At 37.4% G+C, this 6,095-nt stretch overlaps 1 pseudogene; it reads left to right on the forward strand.

The window, feature by feature from the left end:
- The first annotated feature begins 653 nt into the window (after nucleotides 1–653).
- On the forward strand, nucleotides 654–4,191 carry LOC139192205 (receptor-like serine/threonine-protein kinase SD1-7; annotated as a pseudogene).
- The last annotated feature ends 1,904 nt before the right edge of the window (nucleotides 4,192–6,095 follow it).

The raw sequence follows: 6,095 nt of genomic DNA on the forward strand, positions 1-6,095 counted from the left end.
GTCTTTGTTTGGTTCTGGAGGTCTGTTTTCAGAGTTTTTTGTGAATACAGAAATGGAGACTTAGTCGTCTTTGTTTGGTTCTGGAGGTCTGTTTTCAGATTTTCTTTGTATGCGTTCTCAATCTGCATGTACTTTTTCAAATTTTCTTTGTGGGCGCCATTGTTGAATTTTGACTGGTGGACTTTAATGACCGACACATGCAGCGTGAGTCATGCTCGTGTTTACTTGTCCTTCTGGTTTGGAACTTTCATATATATTATATATTATATTTTGGAACCTAGAATCTCAAGTGTAGTGATAAATATTCTTAATTATTTAAGTTACAAGTCTTTTGATGATTTGGAACATTTATAAGTGCTTAATTAAGTAGAATCATAAAACGGACAAGGGACGAGAGTAGGATGAAAAGAGATTTGAGAGACAAGTTAGCGGGCCATTACTAATTACATCAATATTGCTCCAACTTGCAACATTTCAAAGAGTTGAGAGAGACAATAAATTCTATCACAAAAAATCTCGGTGTTATTATATATAGAACTGTTCATTATATTATTTTTTTCAAAGTGAAATTCTTGTGATATGTGTAGGTTTGGAGAAATTATTCTGTAGGCTCGGAGATATTGTTGTGTGTGACGTAGCGAGGTCTGAGGTCATGTCGTGGCTGATAGGTAAGACAGACTTCAAAAAATGTAGACGCCTTTAATTCCAGGCCAAAACTTAGAAAATGACAGGCACATGCACACACATTTACTTGAAGATATAAACAAGGACCAATGCTTTACTAAGAAATATAGCTAATCAATCAAGCCAAGTTGAAAAATTGGTTCTTTTGCAATGGCAGTGGCTCTTTCTGTAGAGATGCTTTTGTTCTCTTTGTTTTTGCTACCAATTTCTGTGATTTCCCAAAATAATGGAAGAGTAGCAGTTGGGAGTTCTCTAACTGCAACTATAGGCGACTCCTCATCATGGCTTTCTCCATCCGGTGATTTCGCGTTTGGATTTTCGCCCCTCGGAAACAATGATCTTTTCTTGCTTTCGATATGGTATGTGAAAATCCCAGACAAAACCGTAGTTTGGTATGCATATGACGGTAAGAACCCCATGGTTGCACCTAGGGGATCAGTTCTGAACTTGACTGCCAACAGTGGACTAGTTCTTAACAATCCTCAGGGTGGAGAGATATGGAAATCCTAAATAACCTTGGCGACTGTTGCGAACGGGGTCATGAATGACACCGGAAACTTTGTCCTTCAACACCAAAACTCAGGGAGCTTGTGGGAGACCTTCAGCAATCCTACAGACACCGTTTTGCCTGGACAGACAATTGAGAGAAATGGGACGCTTTCGTGTAGACAATCGGAGACTAACTACACAAAAGGGCGGTTCCAGCTGCGCTTGCAAGATGATGGAAACCTCGTGCTCATTTCCGTCAACTTGACAACAGATAATGCCAACATCCCTTACTTCTCCACGAAGACCACCGCAGGGAACGTGTCAGGTAGTAAAGGCAAACAATTGGTGTTCAGCAGCTCAGGGGACATGTTTGTTCTGAGAGAAAATGATGGAAGAGTCCCTCTTAAGGGGACAGAGGGAGTGTCGGTGAGGGACAACTACATAAGGGCAACTCTTGATTTTGATGGGATTTTCGCTTTATATTCTCACCCGAAAAACTTCACTGGAAATCCAAGCTGGATTAGTCCTCTGGTGTATATGCCGGATGATATTTGCCTACGACTGGGCGTTGGTGTTTGCGGTTACAACAGTACCTGTAAGCTCAAACCAGATAAAAGGCCAACCTGCGAATGCCCAAAAGGGTTTTCTTTTCTTGATCCGAAGGATATATACCGAGGCTGCAAACCCGATTTGAGCCGGAAATCTGTGACACGCGTGGAATCAGTATTATTAGGTACCTCTATCTTTGTTATTGTTGTCTTAAGTTCTGCTCTCTGTCTCGGTTTTTTCTTCATTTTCCGGAAGAAACCTGCAAGACCTCTAGTTCATCCAAAAATTGAAGACAATTAATGCATACATGCGTACTTGTGCATGTGTGTTACACTGATTGCATATGTTGCTAGCTAATTGTTTATGATGCAGCAGATAAATGGGTTTGGATTGGCATTTCTATAGCTGCTGCTCTAGTGCTTTGCACTGCGTACTATCTACTCCGACGAAGAAGATCAGCCCTTGCACCAGCTGGTATATTTCTTTAAATCATGTGCACCAGTAAGACAGGATTATTAATCACATCTTTGACAATTGTTGCCTCCATTGAAACTTTAATTTCTTATAATTGATCTGTATAGGTGAGAACGAAATGCTTATCTTCATGAAATCTAAGCGACATCATGATTTTAGCGTTTTTAGCTATTCATCCATCTTGGCTGCCACAAGCAACTTTGCTGAAGAAAACAAGCTAGGACAAGGAGGGTTTGGACCGGTTTATAAGGTACATTTTGAAGAAAAAAAAAATTCTGCTTCTAATTCAAAAGCTGTAAGAAAAAAAAAAATGGAATTAGCTTCATTTGCCTAAAGATGACAGCAAAAACATGATATGGATTATCAATTCAGGGGAAATTGGCGACGGGACAAGAAATAGCTGTGAAGAGGCTTTCGAAATGTTCAGGGCAAGGAACATCAGAATTCAAGAATGAACTGATACTTATATATGAACTCCAACATACAAACCTGGTTCACCTTTTCGGATTTTGCATTCATGGTGAAGAAATGATGTTGATATATGAGTATCTGCAGAACAAAAGTTTGGACCACTTTTTATTTGGTGAGGAACCAAGATACTTGATTTCATTTGTTAAATTTACTATCTGATTTTTATTTTACTGTCAACGTTCATAGAGTACTACTATTAATTAATATTAGTCCTACTTAACTCTACATATTGGACAGATCCAATCAGAGGTCTACTACTAGATTGGAAGAAGCGTTTTAGCATTCTCGAAGGAATTGCTCAAGGGTTGCTTTATCTGCACAAATACTCAAGAAAGAAAGTAATTCATAGAGATGTAAAAGCTAGTAACATACTACTTGATGAAAACATGAACCCAAAAATTTCAGATTTTGGTATGGCAAGGTTTTCACCCAAAATGAATTGGAAGCAAACACTAGAAAGGTTGTGGGGACACTGTAAGTATTTCTGCATCACATTGACGTGGTCCTCCCCCTTTGACTGCTAAACACGCATTTTTGCAGATAAGTATACTGACTATTTTTTCTTTTTCATTTGGTGCAGTGGTTACATGCCTCCAGAGTCCATGGGGGGAATTGTTTCTGTAAAGTCTGATGTCTACAGTTTCGGGGTATTGATGCTTGAAATCATAAGTGGAAGGAAAAACAACAGCTTTTACAATGACGATCGCGCACTCAATTTAGTAGGATATGTATGACAAACAAATCTCTCTCTTAAAATTTATAATCATATTTTTCTTCTTTAGAATGAAATGCAATCCTTGTTCTTCAGGCATGGGAGTTATGGAAAGAAGGTGCAGGGCTAGAATTAACGGATCCAACATTAGGAAATTCGTTTATTAAAGAGCAACTGTTAAGATGCATCCATGTCGGTCTGCTTTGCGTAGAAGAAAATGCAGCAGATCGGCCTACCATGTCAGATGTCATATCTATGTTGACAAATGAAAGCTTACCATTAGCATCACCAACAAAGCCAGCATTTTTTGTTGGAAGGAGAACGGTGGAGGCTGGTATAAGTGGGAATCAGCAACTTGAAACTGTTGCTTCAGCAAACTACATGTCCAGTTCTGATTTTGAAGCGCGTTAATTAAAGGTAAAAATCATATTTGTAGTGCCTCAACTAAGTGTTTTGCTTCTGCTTAATTAAAAAGACTGTACTTTACTCGACTAATTAGCATCAGTCAAACCACTTTCGCAAATTGATATGTGTCCTGGGAAGAAGTCAATAAATTAACGGCGACGCTGTTTTTGTAAATGTAGGAGGGTATGCATCAACTGGAGTTGGCTGATGGCTTTTGGCACCTTTCAAGATACTTGAGAAGTTTTAGAGTTTAATTTACCGAGGGTGCTTGCTTCTGTAGTCCCTATATAAAATAAAATTAAAATAAAACTAGATGCTCATTTATTAACTTTGAATTAAGGATATGTGATGATGATCCATGAAGTACTGTGATATATAAAATAGTATGTCTTTCATTCAATTGAAAATTTTCGTATTGTTTGATAGAACGAGAAGGCTTTTGACAAGCATATGTTGGAAACACTCAAAACGTTTATGAGTTAAACAACAATCCATGGAACGTATATTATAAATAGCTTCAACATACGGTCTCTAAAGTTTTAAGTAATACATCTTTGCATCACTGTTTAACTCATAAAACCTCACCTCTCCATCCAAGTCTCTCGCCCCTCCCCATCCCATGCTTAATCTTGAAACCTCTCCATCCAAAACTAGTGTATATTAATTGCATTACTATAGTCAAAGTCGTCCCTAGCTATAAAAAAATTACTACGTAAATTAGGATTTGTTTTTATTTTATGTTTTATATAAAATTGGGGAGTAAAATTACTTGTGCTACAACCACTTTGTGAGTTATAGATCAACCGTTTGATTCCTCCAATATTATAAAGAATATATCTTAAATGCTTATCATTTGTCAAAAATACGGATGACCTAGAATTTTATTTGAGTCATAGTTTCCAAGAATTTGTTCGAGCGAATCTTCCTAGTATTGAAACTAGATTGTTTTTACCTTTCCTATTAAAATGACGTCGTGTCACTTGACTTATTGATTTTTTTTATATATTTTTAGGGTGTGTTTGATCCAGGAAGTCTTGTAAGAATATTTTAATATTCTAAAGTGGTCCATATGACACGGTTCATATGATATGTAGGGTTTAACGGATATTATCATTTGTAAATAATCCTATTGGTCAAATTATGAGAAATGTTTCCTATCAAATTACTTTAACTAATTCCAACTAAAAGAATCGCCCAAATTGCATCACAATTTCCATACCCAAATATGCAATTCGGCAAAAATTGTAATAAAACCAGCGATTAGGTTATTTCAAAATAGCACAGCGGATCATAATTTATTTCGAAACAAAACCCTAATCAAGTCAATTCAGTTAAAGTTCATAATCGTAAATGGAAAATCATGAGAGCTCTCAACCAGGCTCTGATACCACATGTGAGTCTTAAAACAATTAAGCCAAGATCATCGAACTTCATGATTTTCACATACAAATAATTTACGGAAATACATTAAACAACCAAGCGTACCTTGATCCATGACAACGAACGCGATGAGATCCCAAAGAAAGACTCTTTTAGAATCATTATGGCATTAGTAGCTCATTATGATTTAGAGTTACATCAAATGGATGTGAAAACAGCATTCTTGAATGGGAGTTTGGAAGAAGAAGTCCACATGGATCAACCTGAAGGCTTCGCATTAAAGGGAAAGGAACACATGATCTGTAAACTAAAGAAGTCAATATACGGACTTAAACAAGCTTCACGACAATGGTATCTTAAGTTTGATAATATCATTGTATCCTTCGGTTTTAAAGCAAACATCGCTGATCGATGTACATATCTGAAGGTCAGTGGGAGCAAGTTTATCTTTCTAATTCTGTATGTTGATGACATTTTGCTTGCTAGTAGTGATCTTGGTCTATTACATGAGACCAAACAGTTTCTCTCGGAGAACTTTGAAATGAAAGATATGGGTGAGGCGGCCTATGTGATAGGAATTGAAATATTCCGAGATAGATCACGTGGAGTGTTAGGCTTGTCTCAGAAAGCATATATTGAGAGAGTTCTAGACAGATTCGGTATGGAAAAATGTTCATCTAGTGTTGCTCCAATTCAGAAAGGGGATAAGTTTAGCCTTATGCAATGCCCACAAAATGAATTGGAGCGTGCACAAATGGAAAGTATTCCTTATGCATCTGTTGTAGGAAGTCTGATGTATGCACAAACTTGTACCAGACCAGACATCAGTTTTGCAGTTGGGATGTTAGGCAGATACCAAAGCAACCCAGGACTGGATCACTGGAAAGCTGCAAAGAAACTGATGCGGTATTTGCAAGGAACGAAAGACTAT

Source organism: Malus domestica, chromosome 15 (genome assembly GCF_042453785.1).
Source record: "Malus domestica chromosome 15, GDT2T_hap1".
In the NCBI taxonomy this organism is placed as follows: Eukaryota; Viridiplantae; Streptophyta; class Magnoliopsida; order Rosales; family Rosaceae; genus Malus; species Malus domestica.